The following is an 18,335-nucleotide window of genomic DNA, read 5'->3' as shown; positions in this document are numbered from 1 at the left end:
GAGCATTCTCAGAATTTGAAGACATCAAGGATAATTGAAGGGATTCCAGAAAACCCAGTTTCATTAAGACAGAGCAGGCATCATAGGGACTTATATGTGTTTTTGTTTTATTTGACCTGGAATTTATTTTTTTTTAATTAAACGGCTAGTAGGGAGCCCTTGAAGACTCTCTCTAAGATCACTGAATATGAAAGTTAAAATCAGAGTTTATACTATTCCTGACTTGTATAAATTGCCTGAGGAAGGTAAGGTTTTTTATGCATTAGGAGACAGGAATAATGGTAATAATAATGTTTCTTGAGAGTTTACTCTGTACCAGGCATGCTTTACATGTTTTACATGTACTAACTCACTGATTCTTATATCAAACTTACGAAGTCAAAATATTATTATTTGGTTTCTGTCAATGAGAGAACAAGACATAAGAATAAGAAGTAAGTTTTTCAAGGACACACAACTAGTAAGGAAGGACTCGTGCTCTTAAACACTAAGAAATACCCCTCTACAAGGAAGAGTTATGAAAACAGGAATCTCTCCGGTTGTCTGCTGTGCAACATTCAACTTTTTTTTGAGGGGGTGTTATCCAAAATAGTGGATAATCTGTAGAAAACAGCTTTTTTTCCCAAATAATTATCCTCCAATATTAAACACACAGACACAGACACACACACACACACACACAATTCTACACATCTGAAAGTACTTCTAATCACAAGATTTTAAAGAATTTTACTTTGAATATATTGTCATTTCCACTGAGAAACAAATGATTTGGATGTGGAAACACAAGAAAAGATCACTTTTCCCATCTCATATTTATCTAATTTAATAAATAAAACTAAAAGCAGGTATGTTGATATCCCAGGAAAACTGAGATGATTTAATAGGTAATTTTTCATCAAAAGTCATATATTGGTTTATTTATTCAAATAACAAGTATTCATTTAACAACTACTTTGTTCTAGGCCAGTGTCTATGCACTGGGGATATATAGAAATGAACAAAACAGATTATGTCTCTGACTTTGTGAACTTGAGTTAAAGATGTTACTACTGTTAAATTACTGATGATTTCTCTTGGTTCAAGATATTCTGTATTTATTTATTTACTGTCACTTTTAAGTTCAAGGGTACAAGTGTTAAGTTTGTTACATAGGTAAACTTGTGTCATGGAGGTTTGTTGTACAAATATTTCATTACCCAGGAATTAAGCCTAGTACCCATTAGTTATTTTTTTCTGATCTGCTTCCTCCTCACACCCTCCACCTTCTTAAAGGACCCAGTGTGTGTTGTTCCCCCATGTCCAAACAAATTTACAAAAACAACCTCATAAAAAAGTGGGCAAAGGACATGAACAGACACTTCTCAAAAGAAGACATACGTGCAGCCAACAATCATGTGAAAAAAAAACTCAGTATCACTGATTATTAGAGCAATGAAGATCAAAACACAATGAGATACCATTTAACACCAGTCAGAATGACTATTATTACAAAGTCAAAAAATAACAGATGCTGACGAGGTTATAAAGAAAAAGGAGCTCTTATAAACAGTTCATGGGAGTGTAAATTAGTTTAGCCATTGTGGAAGATAGTGTAGCGATTCCTCAAAGACATAAAGACAGAAATACCATTTGACCCAGCAATCCCATTACTTGGTATATACCCAAAGGAGTATAAATCATCCTATTATAAGGACATATGCAGGAATAAGTTCATTGTATCACTATGCACAATAGCAAAGATATGGAATCAACCTTAATGGCCATCAATGATTGACTGGATAAAGACATTCTATATTGTTAAAGTTTATAAATCTATACATTTCACATGGGAAGTATTGGAAAGAATAAAATTATACTTGCAAGATATGCAAATAGAATTCAAAACAGCAAACCATATAGCTCAACTGGCATAGAGACAAGTTCTTAGCATCATTCGTTCTAGTTTTAGAATCTTCTATAAATACCCACACAGAGGTCAGAATGCAAAGGCTGAATTGGTACTTTTTATCTCTTCTTCCAGGGCATGCTACATCTTAAGAACTGTCCACTCCAACACACATCCCAGTGAATAAGCATATCAATCTCATGGCTAACAACATACCTTTGAACGTTTCACAACCAAATTAAATCTCACCTTCCAATGGAACAGAAAGTAAAAGAATGGTGAATTACATGGGCTAGAAATAGGAGTTTGATATATAAGTATTTCAAATAATCAACTAGCAACATGAGACAAAAACACACAACAGCAAAAGTAGGTACTGTAGATTACGATTCTATCTGAAATGTACATATGGTTGGTTAAATCCTCTTCTTATTGAAAATCACTTAAGACTGGGCACTCTGGTGTCACACTGTGGCACTTGACTAAAGGTTCTACCACTTAACAGCTGGTGATAGGCAAGGGCTACTCTGCCTGGGCTAGAGACCCAGCAGGCTGATTTTCCATACAGATAGCTGACACTTTCTCTCCCCCAAAGAGCAGGATCATTTGAAAACTAAAATGCAGAAGATATAAAAACTGGCAACAACTGAGTACTCAAGTCAGACATCTGATAAGATGCCAATGAAATGGACAGGGCTGAGGGCCAAGAATCCCCAACACCATATGACAACAAACATGAGACTTGGGCCCTGGACTCCAGTCACACCAAGGGATGTGTTACTGAGCTCTCTGTCATAATTGCTGCAGTGGAAGATCAGGGATAGAAGCAACAATTCTTGTACATCACAGAACTGTAACAGCAACATTTTGACCTTGGCCCCAATCTATCCCAGGGGAAGGTCTGGTGCTTCCCTAACCAGGCAGTTTATAAGCCCCACATCTCAAGACTGGAGCCTCTCCCATGACGGACATTTGCCAGCAGGGTTCTTGTACAATTGGTATGGAGAAAATGGCTTACCTGCTGCTACTCTGTCTCTGTAGTTTTTCCTCTCAAAAAAAAAAAAAAAAAAGAATGCTGGTCCAAGCTGGTATGTGTGCTTTCAGGGCATTCACTCTTGATTACTCCACATTAGACTGTCTTGAACAAATTAGTAATTCTCTGTGAGCCTCAGTATCCTCTTCATCAAATATGTGTAATGACAGTAAACACTTCATTTGGTTTCTGTGAGGATTAAATGAGATAATCTATGTCAAGTATTTATCAGAGCACAGGCATATAGTGAACATTAAAAAATGCTAGCTATGATTATAATTTATTATTTAATTCAATGGGATTTTTCAGTACATATAGGGGATTTTATCATATTTCAAAAAGAAATAAAAAATAAACTTGAGGTATTTCATTAAGAGACATAGAGAGTCATTGTTCTATAGGCTATGACTCCATCGTTGATGTGGTGAGGTTTATTTGATGACTGAAAGAGTCTGAGTTTCAGATCAGAGAAGAGAAATTCATCAAATAAAAGAAACATAGGCTTATACTGAGAAACAGATTTCTAATTGGTGCCTAGGTATCTGTTTGCACCTTCTTGAAAATGAGCACTCTGGAGGAATGGCATAAAGAAAAAGACAGCTTTAGTGGCTATACTTTTATCTACATAATTATTCATTCATTCATCCATCAGTACATTATCTCCTTTATTCAACAGCTACATTTTGCAAGACACTATGCTAAGACAAGACATAATCAGGTCAATATGGAGAAGTACAAATTGACTTGTCCAAAACTTACTCCCTACATGCTAGTCTCCCAAAGAAGGAGCTTGCTGCCTGCGGATTGCCTGGAAAAATAGCTACAAAAAAAATGCCTTAAGGCAACCAATTCTAGTAAAGACTGAGATGGCAGATTAAGCCATTTTCAAGCATGTCAAAGAGCTGGAACTCTGAGGCTTAGACATGAACCCACTGATTCTGCCAGAGAATGGGCTTGTGTTCCCTGAACTATTGGAGGTCCAGTTGGCAGAATAGGACTTAGAGACAAAACTATGCCATGCACATAGTTGATGGATCCCAGCTCTCAGTCATGCCAGGGGAAGAGCTGTTGCTTTCCTAATTAGTTTCTTAAAGCCTTCTGGAGGCCAGTACTTGATTTACTCTATCTCTGTGTGCTATCCCAAAGTACAATGGAAAATTATACTCTGTTTCTTATCACAGTGAAATCCATCAATATAATCCTTTTTCATCATTCCTAGTGTGTTAGCTGCCTGATGTTTTGTCCTGGTTTAATCACCACATCTGTGACTTAAGAAGCTCATAATGTAAAAGAGAAGATAAAACACTTATATGGATTAAATTAATAAAAGAGAATTACCTGCCGTGGAAAAAGTATGTGCCATGTTTGGAGGGAATCATCTCTGTTCTGTTTAATGACTGACCTCTACCTTCCTTGAGGGTATTTGATAGAAACCAATCCCTGCACCCTCACTATTTCATTGCCAATAACAAGAGGAATGACTTATTTTACAGGACTAATGTATCTACACCATTCACTCATAAAAGGTGAGAGATAGGTTTCACTTCTTAATGCAATTTATTAGCTCTGTAATTACGATTCTCATTCCAGGGGCCACTTTTAGGGTGATAATATTGGCCTAATGTACAGTGCATTTTGGCCTCATGTAGAGAGTATATTTATCAATACAGTCTTATGATAATAAAAGTGATATTTGAATGCCTAAGGAAGTCAAAACTTCCTTGTCTCCTTCTTAATAGGTTTAGAACTTAGAAAAGACATTTGATCCAATGACTCCTTTAATCACATTTATTTAATTCAGACATGAATTTGAATCCCAGTTGGTTTTGGAAATATTGTGTTCAATCTTGAAATGTCAATGCACTCATTAGCCTATGGCTATAATTCTCTCATTGGATTCTTTGAGGGATTAACTGAGATAATGTGCCTGAATCATATAAGGTATTCAAAAATTCTGCTTGTATGGTGTACATGATGTAAAAAGCAGTCTAGAAAAAGAAACTTGATACAGCTTTGTTTACAATAGCCAAGATTAGGAAGCACCCTAAATGCCCATCAATAGATGAATAGATAAAGAAAGAGTACTTATACGCAATGGAGTACTATTCAGCCATAAAAAGAATTGGATTCAGTAATTTGCGACAACATGGATGGAACTGGAGGATATTATGTTAACTGAAATCAGCCAGACACAGAAAGACAAACATCACACGTTCTCATTTATCTATGGGATCTACAAATCAAAGCAATTGAACCCATGAAGACAGAGAGTAGAAGGATGGTTACTAGAGGTTGGGAAAGCGGGGTAGGAGGAAGATGTAGGGGGATAGGAGGAAGATGGGGATGGTTAATGGGTACAAAAAATTAGAATGAATATGGCCTAGTATTTGATAGCACAACAGGGTGACTATAGTCCATAGTAATTTAACTGTGTATTTTAAAATAACTAAGAGTATAACTGGATTGTTTGTAACACAAAGGATAAACCCTTGAGAAGGTGGAGACCCTATTTTCCATGATGTGATTGTTACACACTTCATGCCTGTATCAAAACATCTCATATGACCAGTAAAAATTCATACCTCCTATATGCCCACAAAAATTTTAAAAAAAAAAATGCCCAGGCGCGGTGGCTCACGCTTGTAATCCCAGCACTTTGGGAGGCCAAGGCAGGTGGATCACGAGGTCAGAAGATCGAGACCATCCTGGCTAACACTGTGAAACCCCATCTCTACTAAAAATACAAAAAATTAGCCGGGCGTTGTGCAGGTGCCTGTAGTCCCAGCTACTCCGGAGGTTGAGGCAGGAGAACAGTGTGAACCCGGGAGGCAGAGCTTGCAGTGAGCCGAGATTGTGCCACTGCACTACAGCCTGGGCGACAGAGCGAGACTCTATCTCCAAAAGAAAAAAAAAATTAAAAGAAAATTTTAAAAAATCTTGAGAGACTAAGGGAGGATTATTGAGTCTCTGTATTAAGAACATTTGGGCCAGGCCTGATGACTCACACCTGTAATCCCAGCACTTTGGGAGGCCAAGGTGAGAGGATTGGTTGAGCCCAGGGGTTCGACACCAGCCTGGGCAATATAGTGAGATCCTGTCTTTATTTTATTTGTATATATATTTTTGTTTCTATCATATATAAAAATTTTTTAAGTAAGATAAAAAAGAATATTTGATCTTTTTTTCAGTTAGCTTAAATATAGGAAACACAAAAAATTTAACAGATGGTCCACAACAAATTGGAAACTTTTCTGTGTCCTAAGCCCATGACATGCCAGCCAGTTTGACACCACTATTCAGAACTGAGCGCTTGGGTACTGCAGAGAACTATCACAGGAGGACATTTAATAAATTGTGGTGGAAGTCAAACCTCAGTCCATGTCACTCACCTCAACAGGACGTTGCTCACCATGTGTCATTTAAAATGCAATTCCCTTTGAATGGACACAGAGCAGTTCTATTACTAGACATGACTGCTTTTACTACTAGCAGTGGTTTAATGATTTTATGTCATTGCAATAATAGAAACATGACATTCAACTGTGACTACAGCTTGTATGAGTCTATTTTTGGAAAGCTGATTTTGCAGAGAACATGGAAATGTGGAGTCTTGGTTCCTGCTTATTTCCCAAAAGCCTTGGCTAGTAACTCTTATACGTCACTCCCCTCTATGGACCTTTCATGACTTTCTGAAATGAGTGTAGTGATTTGAAGTACCAAACAATGATTGTTCACAGAAAAAAAGTCTCTTCTTTAGAAAAGGAGAATTGGGACTGAATTCAATTTTTCCATCAAAAGAAACATCCCTCATGGAGTATTTCAATACCTGAGTCCTCACTCTCGACAGGGAAGAAGCAAGCAAACAGCAACAACAAAGATAACCGAAATAAGACATTCTTTCTCAGTAGAGGACACTGCCATCTACCTTTTACAGACAAATCTGAAGCTAAGAGACATAAACTCCCCCAATGTCCTCTCTTCACACGTAGACACTTATCACTGTCAGTACTCAGAGTTCAACTTCTTTCTAATCTCAGAACAAGTGCTTTTTCTTTTGCTTACAGCCAACCCTTTCATCTGTGTTCTTGATTCCAACCCCTCCTGTCTTTTCTAAGACCTCGATCCATCAGTACTCTACCTTTGTTCCTGTATTTTCACCTCTCCCCTTGCTACTGGCTACGGGTCCTTTCAGGCTGTTCACGTACTAAAATCCTTACCATTACATACACACACACACCCTTCTGTCTACATCTAGTCACTGGCCTATTTCCCTCCACAATCAAACTACTTAAAATAGTCCACATTTGCAGTCTCCCATTTTAAAATTGCCTGTTTTCTCTTGTCCATCTATAAATACGTACATGATTTTTCCTTGTATCCTTATTTCAAACAGTGCACTACAAGCATTTGTTATTTGTCCTTCCTTCCTTTCAACCCATACTCACAGTCCTCTGCTTGCATCTTTCTGGCCAGACTGCTCAAGTAAAATTCATCAATAACCTCCTAACAGTTAAAGACGATGGCCAGGACCAGTAATTTAACCGTTACCAGCATGTGAAACAAAAGACACCTCCTTCCCCTTTTGAAAAATGTTGCTCTCTTTTGGTTTCATATTGCTGCTTCTTTATTCGTCCCACTTACCATATATTGGACACATATTTTCCCCAAGTTCTATGTCATCAATACAGTTAAAATAGTTACAATAACCCTAAAAAGGTAGGGAATATTGCAATATTGTATACATTTAAGATCAAGCAGGTAGAACCTAAAGAAATTGAATCTTTACCTAAGTTACATAGTAAGTACAATATATGAGGTAAGAACCCAGTTTTGTCTGATACCAATGTACATTTTTTAACATATTATGATAATTACATATTCCAAAAGTACAGAAATATACCAAACAGTTGCAACTAACAAAACCCACCTACTCGAAGATTTAACAAATACTTACATTTTGCCTTTATTTTTAGTTTTCAGAGACAGGGTCTTGCTCTGCAAGCCAGGATGCAGTGGTACAATCATGGCTCACTGCAGCCTCAAACTCCTGTACTCAAGGGATCCTCCCACCTCGGCTTCCCAAGTAGCTGAGACTATAGCCACGTGTCTCTACCCTGGCCTTTGCTTTATTAGCCTCAGAATTTTTTTCTTTCCGGAATTGATATGGTTTAAATAATTGAAGCCCGCATTGCATTCCTTCCCAAGTTTTCTACCTTTCTCATCAGAGAGAAAGCCATTTTTCTTTAGTTGGTATGTATCCTTTACTTTCCAAAGTTTTTCTACTATTGGATTGATACAGTCTTTTTGATTCCTGTCTTCCTTTCATTTTCCTGTCTGAATATTTTACATTCATTTTCTGTTTGTGTGCGTTTATACATTTTTAACATGTATACTTAACAGTTTATAGATACTATTTCTAATCTTCTCTCCAACCAAATAGGGCATTTGAATGTATTCACACTGAACTTCTTCCTCCAATTTACCACATTAATTTATCTTGCTTTTGCCCTGTAAAATACCACGCCTGAAACCACCAAAAAATTTAGTAGCATACATTCTATCAGTCTGTCTGTGTCTATCTATCTATGTTATTTTTCACAGCAAACCTTACTTACATGTACCTACATGTATATGAAAGTGTTTTTTTATCATCTCACTCTTTTCGTTGGAGTTTCAGTTTTCTCCTACTTTCATTCTCATATAGATAGATCGATAGATCGATCAATTGATAGGTAGACAGACAGAGAGACAGTCTATAAAGTCTAATTCTCACTATTTTTATGGGATTTTTTTCCCCATTTGGATTCACCCCTGAATTGAAGTTTGGCTAAATGTAGAATTTTAGGTAAACAATTATTTTCCATCCACTCTTTAAAGTTTCGTTCTGTTGGGGCATCTGGTCTCCATCATGGCTGTGAGACATCTTCTGTCATTCTAATTTCCATTCCTTTGATTGCAATAGCTATCTCATTCTTGATTGCTTTCAATATGTTTTCTGTTTGTGTGAGTTTGGAAATTTCACTGCAATAGAACTAGGTGAACATTTGCTTTTAATTAAACAATGTGTGGATGTAGTACTCATTCTGAAGATTGATATTGTTTTTTTTATTTCAGGCAAATAACAAACTAGTGTATCATTCTTTTCTTTCTATCCTCCTTGTCTATAATTCCTCTCATGTTTTCTGTGGTATGTCATTTTGTCTTAAATCTTCACATCAAAGCTGCATGTCTGGTTAATCAGATCTATTTGCAAGTCACTAATGCTTGTTTACACTTAACTACATCTTAACAAATGTATTTGTTCACAAAATCATACAGCATATAGCTCCACTGTTCAATATTGGAGTCCTTCTCCAAGTCTGATGTGTGTGGTAATTTTTTTTCTCTTATTTATTTGAACTTTCAAACACATTCATTTTAATGTCCTCTCTGGACAATTCTATTATCTCTAGTTATGAGGGTATAAATTCTCCTATTTGCTGCATTTTCTGACTTTCCATTATGAATTCCCATTGGGTATTTAAATATTTCACTCTTAAGTCACCTTCATGGGGTCATTATGGAAAAATTGTGCTCCCCAAAATTCATATGGTGAAGGCCTAACCTCTTAGGTGACTGTATTTGGAGATCAGGTCTCTGGTATCTTTGTAAGAAAAGGAAGAAACCCCAACAACGCGCACACACAGAGACAAGGCCATGTGAGGATGTAGAAAGAAGGCGGCTATCTGCAAGCCAAGAAGAGGGTGCTTACCAAAACCAACATGGTTGGCATTTGGATCTTAGACTTCTAGTTCCAGAACTGTGAGAAAATAACTTTCTGTTGTTCGAGCTAACCAGTGTATGGTAGTCTCTTATGGTAGCCCAAGCCAACTAATATAGGAGCATTTCAGGAGCCCCAGTCTATAGCAATGATCACCGTGTGTCATTTCATGTTCACCTCTTCACTGTTGTCGTCAGTTTCACTGATTTCGTATTAGGTTTTCGTGAATTTCTCAACTTGCTCTTCTCATCCTACATACAAATTCAGAACTCACAGGTTTCCTTCAAGGTGTCTCATACGGCCAATTTCTCAAAAACGATTCATTTTAAATGATGGCTTGGTGGTCAGAATTTTTCTAGTTCTAACATCAAAGGCATAGCAGAATGATCTCCTGTCTCAATGTTTTTCTGCAGGTAGTACAGATGCAGTCACCTTCTACCTGCACTCACCTCTGAGGGCATGAAAATGTCACACCTAGCATTTAATGACTGCTTCCCCCTGAGAACTCTGATGTTTTGTGCCTTTGATTACTGATCTTACCTTGAATTTCTTCTTCACTGCAGCATCTAAAAGCTCTCTTTTCTTATTTTTTACCACGTACAAGCATTTCTAAAATATTTCTTTCATAATTTAATTGATAAGTAGAATTTTTCTATATTGCCTTAATTTTAAAATACCAGATGTCCCTTTTGCTCTATTTCATTATGCCATTGTTCTTGTCCTCATTGTATCTCTGACTATATATTCTGACAAGTAAAAGTTGTTTTCTCTTTCTCTACTTAACAATGAAATATTGGTATTTTCAGAGGACTGGTCTTCTCTTTTAATGGTCTTCTTGAAAAACCTATTCTACTTCCAGTGTTTCAAGTAACTCATTTTTGAACATTTTTGTTTTTACATCCAATGTGAACTTGTTTTTTTGGGTTACAGAACTGCAGGACCACCATTAGCTTAAACTCAGAATGTGTAGAAGAGAACTCGTGATTTTTCCAAATAATCCCTCAGAAATTTGTACCTTGGAATGTGGCACTCTCATCTTTCTGGATAATCAAAGCAGAAAACTAGAAACCATTGAGAATGGCTTCCTTTCCTCAACCCCCACCTTCAATGGAGAGGCAAATTCCATTTTCTCAGCCTCCTTTACCTTACCATTATGGATACCTTAAGGATACCGTAAGCATCTATCCTTAAGCCCCACCCATATAGAGATATATTAGCCTCTTAGGATTTTTCACTTGCAAGATTTAATTATTAGCCAAATTGACATCCATGCCACTAATCAGTTTTATTGTTTCTCATTTTCTTTTGGCTGCCAGAGGTGTTTTCCTTCTAAGAGTAACTAGTCCATGCTTTTGAATCCATGGATCCTTTTGGTGGATTTTCTTTGCCTATAGGACAAAGTACAAACTCTAGCTTACGAAACTGAATTTTGGTAATTGAGCCTTTGACTACTGGTCTAGACTTATTTTTCATAGGGTTCTATACCACCACTTTGAACTCCAGTTCAATGAAACTTGTTTTAGTGTCATATTTTCATGACTTTTTTCAAGCTTTTGCCTCTCCCTAGAATGATTTCCCCTTGCCCCCTTGAACTCAGCATCACCTTCCCAAATCTGTCATTCTTTTCCAGGGGAAGTTGACAACACCCTCCTTAGTATCTCTACCAGAAATAGTTATCCTTGGTTCCTATTGTAATCTTAACTCCATTGATAAAAAATGTGCGATGTTTTAAGATGGGGTTTCTTAACTTCGATGACATTGATATACTGGATTAGATAATTCTTTGTTGTCTGAGCTGTCCTGTGTATTACTGGATATTTAGCATTCTTGACTCCTAATCACTAAATGTTAGTAGCACTTGTCCCCCATCAGACAGAACAATCAAAAATGCCTTCAGGCATTGTCGAAACGTTCCCTGGGTAAGAGTAGGGATTCCTGGTTGTCAACCACTATTTTAAATTAGGAACCATATTTCAAAAGTCCTGTGTTCAAAGTTACAGCCTGCATTTCAAAATATTAGTTGGCTAAATGAGTACATAATGAATAAAAATATTCTAGTTACCAATAATAGTATGTGTATGTGAATATATATATCCTCTTCTATCCATTAAATAATTGAAATACAAAATAATTCACTTATGAACTATGCTTTTGAAATACTTAAGGCAAAGTTCAAATAATATTACATACATGTGTTATCAAGATACACACACACACACACGTCATAGTGAAAGACTAAATGACAATACACACAGTCAAGCAAGAACAATTAGTAATTTTGTGAGTTGGCTGCCTGTTCACATTTATTTTGCCAAGGCTAATGTTTAGTTAAGTCAACACTTCTGCCAATTTTAAGAGCCTTCATTGAATGAACTTATGTTTTAATTTTAGCAACTTTGCATTTAACCGTAAGGAAATATAACCCTCCTGGGCAATTGTCAAAACAAGTGGCTACGTTGACAAAGTGTTCTGGAAGTAAAACCATTGTATTTCTTAATTGCTCTTTCTTTAGACATTTACTTGATAAATGTTTAGAGAACTTTTAGAATGTGGTAAATATTTTAAGGAAATAAGATCTTCCAAAGTATTTTTACCACTACTAGGAAAGATAATTCATGTGTGCAAATAAGCTAAAGAAATTGAGTCAAAAGGTTAAGAAAGTTCAAGTGAAAATGCCATCCTAGTGATTTATAAAAACCGAGAAAAGAATCATAGAAAGACAACATGGAATGTTGGCCTTAGGGGAAAAAATTGTTAATATCAGTATTACTTACAATATTACAAAAAAACCTGAGAAAGTCTTGACATTCAACAGTAGCTGAATAGTTACCAGCATTTTAAGATTTTAGTTATAAAAACTCTACAATAATATGAAAAGCTACATAGTCTATGTTTAAATTAACATTAGAAAAAAAATTTGCATTCAATTTGAGTTTGAGCAGGCTTGTATAAAATGCATCACATAAAAACACCTAGAAGAAAATACATGACAATGCTAATGGTTATTTCTAGAATGCATGGCTAATAGGGGAAATATGTCTCTTTCTTCACATATATCAGTAATTTAAATTTATCTTCAATAGCTGTACATTTTTATTCATGCAAATATGATAAGCTAAACACAGATTGTGTTCTTTGACTCCATTCAGGTTTGAGAACATAGAAAAGCTTTCTTTTATTTGTCATATATTTCTATTACTTTTTCAAAACCTTCAGACAGCACAAGGGGAAAAAAGTTTGTGAAATTTTATTTCTAGACTTTGCTATTTTAACAATTTATTAATTAGTTCATAGACTAGTTCTTAGTCCTTAGATTAAGGGGGCAGGAGGGAAACCCCACAGACTCAAAAAAGCACAACTGTGTACCACCTGGTAGGATCATAGCCTTCTCCAAAAGCCTTTTTTTTTTTTTTTTTTTTTTTTAGGAAAACACTGGGAAAGAGCAGGGAAGTCAGAAATGCAGATGTGCAGAAATGCACAAGCACACAAAATGTCCTGTATTTGTCCCCAGATACTTCTCCTATATTACGTCATTAATATATCCTAAGGCTCATACCTCTTTGTCTTATACCTGGCAAGCTAAAGCCTACTACCTCATATCTGAACCATATCTAATGCATTTCCAAATCTGTCCAGTGCTAAAGAACTTTAATTTTTAGAAAAAAAATTTTTTAATTGACAAATGAAATTGTGTATATTTATCATGTACAGTATATTGTTTTGAAATATGCATACATTGTGAATTGGCTAAACTGAGCTAATCATCATATGACATTATCTCATATACTTATCATTTTTGGTGAGAACACTTAAAATATTAGGCAGCTATATTCTATTAGCAATGTTCAGGAATATGTTATTATTAACTATAATCATTATGTTGTACAATAGATCCCTTTAACTTGTTCCTCCTAACTGAAATCTTGTATTCTTTGACCAATATCAAGAACTTTCCATGCTAGATACAATATTAAAATGAATTTCAGGTAAAATAAAGGATGAAAAGTGTTAGAACACTAATATCCATGCTTGATTTGGCAAATCTCTGGTAGAACGGTGAGATGGATGAAAAGATTAGTTCTTAGAATCATAATCTGAATGGATGGATTCTTTTGCCCTATGTGGCTTTGAAGAGAAAGCTCAAGAATATGAGGCCATCTGATAATTATTTCTCCAACAACTCAGTGAGGGAGGGACTATGGGTAGTTGCGTTTTCTAAATGAGAAAATTGAAGTTCTGAGAAGAGAGTAATTTGTCCAAGGTTAAATATTCATAACTCGTAAATAGTGAAGGTGGACTATGAACTCCAGTCATCTAACACCAGCACCACGGTTTTAATCACTATGGTATAACACCCTCTATACAAAGCTCATATGATTGCAAAGGATCAGAGCCTGGAGACTCCAAAAATCTGTCAGGAGGACTATAATAACCTAAATAGGTGAAGGATCAGAACTCAGGAAGATATAAAATGGAAGGGTTCTATAAACGTGGGAATAAAAAATGAGGACTCCAAGGTAAAGTGTAAGAACAGATCTGAAATATTCACCTACTCCTTTTTTACTACCCCCAAGTCAGTGAATGGGGTAGGTGGGTCAATTTCATTTAAACACTCATAAAATTGATACAAATTTGCATATGCATTAAAAAATGTCAAAAGAGAAATACGTTGGCAATGGGGATAATGCAGAAGACACTAAAAAATGCAACAATTTGAGATTCCATTGACTTATCTACTCTCACTTCTATACTCATTTTGATCCTTTCCATTTGCATAGTTACTTTGATCTATATTATATTCAGGTCATTTCTAAGATAAACCAGTTCACCTGGGTGAAGCAGTATTCTGTGTTTGTTTTGTTGTTACCTCTGTGGTCTTGGGCACTGTGATCGAAATTGTTGTAGATGATGACTTAGTAAGCAAGCAACATTAAAAATTATAAATGTGAAATTTGCCAAGTTGAAATAGTCATAGTCTCTCTCTCCCTCTATCCTTTACAAGTAACTTATTAAAAAGCACTCATCTATGTAACAACCAATATATCTGAACATTTTATTGCAAATTGTTATACAGTTTTTTAAAAGGTAGGAATGTAGGCCATATGAACAAAAGCTTAAATCCCTTTTCTTCCATGAAATCTTCAGCATCTCTGGAGTCTATAACTGATGTCATCTGTACTTGGATAATTTGCCTTATCTCTGTCTTATATGGGATTTATATGTATACATGTTCTGCCTCCCAGGGGAGTTCTTATATATTCAAGTGGCATCTTTTATTCTTTCAATTCAGCCTCCTTGACAGCTGAATGCAAGGGTAATGAGGCAGATACTCCAGCTGTCCATCATATAAACATTCTCCCTTTGTGCTTTCCTAATAGAATCTGGAATTGGTGTGCTAATGGGCCCAGCTACATTTTTCAGGCTCCCCTACAGGTAGAAGTGGTTATGTAATTAAGTTCCAACCAATGGAACATATAGCAAATTTTCTTGGTGAAGCTTCTAGGGAAACACTTTAAAAAAAAGTGAGGACTGGTTAAGTTTGCATGTGATTTTTACCACCTACCATTCTACTACCTTCTTCCAGAAATAGACCAATTAGCACTTCACCTTCCCTCTAGTGACCATGAATTGATCTCAAGTATAGAACCTCTGAACTAAGAATGTCAGAGCAAAAAGAAAGTGCTTGAATCTCTATCAGACCAGCCTGAGATGAACCTCTTCAGGAGGAGTTCAACCACTTTTTGTTTAGCTAATCCTTAAATCTCTGTTTCTCATAGCCAAACAGAATTTTAACTGATGAGACAAATGTATGGTGAGATAATCATACCAAAATAACAGTAACAATACCAAGTCTAAGGCCAGGCGCCGTGGCTCACACCTGTAATCCCAGCACTTTGGGAGGCCGAGACGGGCGGATCATGAGGTCAGGAGATCGAGACCATCCTGGCTAACACGGTGAAACCCCGTCTCTACTAAAAATACAAAAAAACTAGCCGGGTGTAGTGGTGGGCGCCTGTAGTCCCAGCTACTCGGGAGGCTGAGGCAGGAGAATGGCGTGAACCGCGGAGGCGGAGCTTGCAGTGAGCTGAGATCCAGCCACTGCACTCCAGCCTGGGCGACAGAGCGAGACTCCCTCAAAAAAAAAAAAAAAAAAAAAAAAAAAAAAAAAAATCCAAATCTAAGACCATCTGTTGCACTTATATATCACTAAGCTGTGGACTTCCCAAGAGCCACATGAAAAAGGATTTGTGAAAGTTTATAATGCTCTGAGGAAAAAAAAAAAAAAAAAAGAAGTCCAAGTCTATATATAGTGAAATTTATTCCAGTCATTATAATTGGAAAAAAAAAAAAAAAAACCTATTTCACAGGTTTTTGTGTAGGGCGAGCAAGTGATATCTTGACTGGCCAATTTTGGTAATATTTTGATGATACAAATTCCTATGCTTATTTCTTCTGGTGATCTTTGAAAAAAGAAAAATTTTCAATTATCCAGTAGGACTGTGAGAATATTTCTATGGAAAAGGCAAACCACATTGTTTTCTAGCGGTATGACCTGATTTAGAAGTATAAGTCATAGAATATAGAAGAGAAAATAGTTTGCGTGAGAATTTTACACTCTTCAAAATGAATCATTGTAGTCTAGCTGCACACAAAAGCTAAATGTCCACAAATGCGATATTAGCATTGTTGTAAAGTGCCTGAAAGGCAGGCACAATTTTGGTAAACAAGAGGCAAAGCACATGCTTTCTATTTTGGGGATGAAGTGGAAACTATATACGTTGAGGTATAAAAACTACAGTGTTTGCTCATAAAGAGGACCACCTATGTACACCCCAGATGAACCTAAAATGCTTCTAAAAGTAGAACTAACACTTATTAACCTGCAGTTTGGAGTTTACTCAAATGCTTTAACGAGAAATAGAATCAAAGAGATCAGCATTATAAAAACTAGAGAAAATGATTTTGATCTAGATTATTTTGAAAGCAGGTGTTACTGTTTTCTCACCTTGACCACCAAAGAAAAAAAAATATTCACCTTATGTATACCAACTTAAGCATCTGTCATTGCCAGCTCAGAGTAGTATTTACAAATTAATGCCCAGGTATAGGATACTAAAATAAGAAACAAAGGAATGTCAACTTTGAATCCGAATGATATCCTGCTAGTTAAGAAAAGGAGATTTTTTTGCAAAGAAAAGGAGTTCTCTCTTAAATATGGAAAGCAAGGGAATTCAGAATAGAAAAGCTGACAGAGATGGGGCAGCCTTAATTTACATGTCAGCTGTAATATCTGCCTTACAAGACTATTTACTCGGTAACTGGATGACATTCCTTAAAACTAGTTACCGTAGCAACTGCCACATGACACATGTGGCTCCAAGACAGAGAACATCTTCCTGCAAGAAACAAAAGCACCATCAATGTCTCAGAGAAACGTTACCATTTTGAGTAATGCTGATGTTGTGAAGGAAAGGTATTAACCCCAATTCACTGTGATTTTTTCCCTTTAATTTCTAGATCCTGGTAGAGTGTCAACAGTGCTTTCAATTTTTTTCACTCCTATTTATCACTTCTTGGTCTTTCTAAAATGTTAATTACCTAAATATTAGCTTTTGGTTAAAGCCGCTGTAAAGCTTCCCACAAATAAAACCTACCTTCACAATTTCATTAAAAATATCTTTTCAAGACTTTTATTTTCTTACCTCTGTTTCTTTGCTACTGCATTTTTTCACCTTGAATACCCATCTTTAACTCCAAGTATATACACAACCCCAGCCACTCATAGCTTAGCTCAACTGTCACTCTTTCCCTAACAAAAATTCCCATTTCCTATGAACAAATGTTAAACTCTGCTACTTTTCTACTTCTTCAATTTTTCTAATTTCCATCCTATTTTAAGCAGTGTATTAAATATATTAATGTGCTCCTTAGGGATCTTTTCTCCATTATTTACTCCACTGAATTCTGCGTAGTTCTTTATTGCAATTTGGCTAATGGATTATCATATTGAGTTTATGACATCTATTTACCTCTTTAGGCTACTCAGAGAGTAGAAACATCTTTTCATATCTGTGTCTGAGTGCTTGAAACATACAGGTGTCAATGAGTGTTATTTGACCTATATTTAGTAATAATTAAAATAACATATCATAATTGACACTAACTCATTCCAACTTCACAAGAACTGTGAGATAGTTACTATTAATACTTGCATTTGCTGATGAAGATACTCAGCTTTGGAGAGGTCAAGCTACCGTTCTTAGATACACAACTATTATATTAACTTGTAGATCAGGATTTAAAACTTGAGCTGCAAAGGGACTCAAGCTTAAGCTGCTAGGCACAGATCCTCCTTTGCTTGTGAGGTAACAAATTAAGAATGGTTAACTTATTTATTTTTAACATGGGACAGAATGTAGACATGAAACAGATTTGTCATGACACAAAGCCTCAACTGTAACAAATTAAATCAACACCCAGGACCTTTGTCTCTACATGCCTCTTTACTATCATTATATAAAGATCCAGTGTCAGGTAATAAGAACAAACAAATAATAGCATTCAACTATATGATCTTGGACAAAGCTTATCTTTCCTCCAAGCCATTTCCTTACTTATAAAACAGAAGACTTAGATTACAGGATCTCAGAGAT

At 36.0% G+C, this 18,335-nt stretch overlaps 1 protein-coding gene across 15 annotated transcripts in view; it reads right to left on the bottom strand.

Annotated features, from left to right (window-relative positions):
• The window catches only part of LOC105471588 (leucine rich repeat containing 4C), a 1,332,829-nt gene that overhangs the window by 1,084,534 nt on the left and 229,960 nt on the right, over positions 1-18,335 (bottom strand). For 12 of the 15 annotated variants that reach the window (XR_011610659.1, XM_071074846.1, XM_071074847.1 and 9 more), the window contains one exon: positions 2,907-3,110. The exons of the other annotated variants lie outside the window; for them this stretch is intronic. The gene's annotated coding sequence lies outside the window, so the exon portion shown is untranslated. The remainder of the gene's footprint in view (positions 1-2,906; positions 3,111-18,335) is intronic. 15 annotated transcript variants of the gene reach the window in all.

This window comes from Macaca nemestrina, chromosome 12, assembly GCF_043159975.1.
Source record: "Macaca nemestrina isolate mMacNem1 chromosome 12, mMacNem.hap1, whole genome shotgun sequence".
NCBI classification, from domain to species: Eukaryota; Metazoa; Chordata; class Mammalia; order Primates; family Cercopithecidae; genus Macaca; species Macaca nemestrina.
The sequence above is the reverse complement of the archived record's forward strand: the minus strand, read 5'-3'. Positions and strand labels throughout refer to the sequence as shown.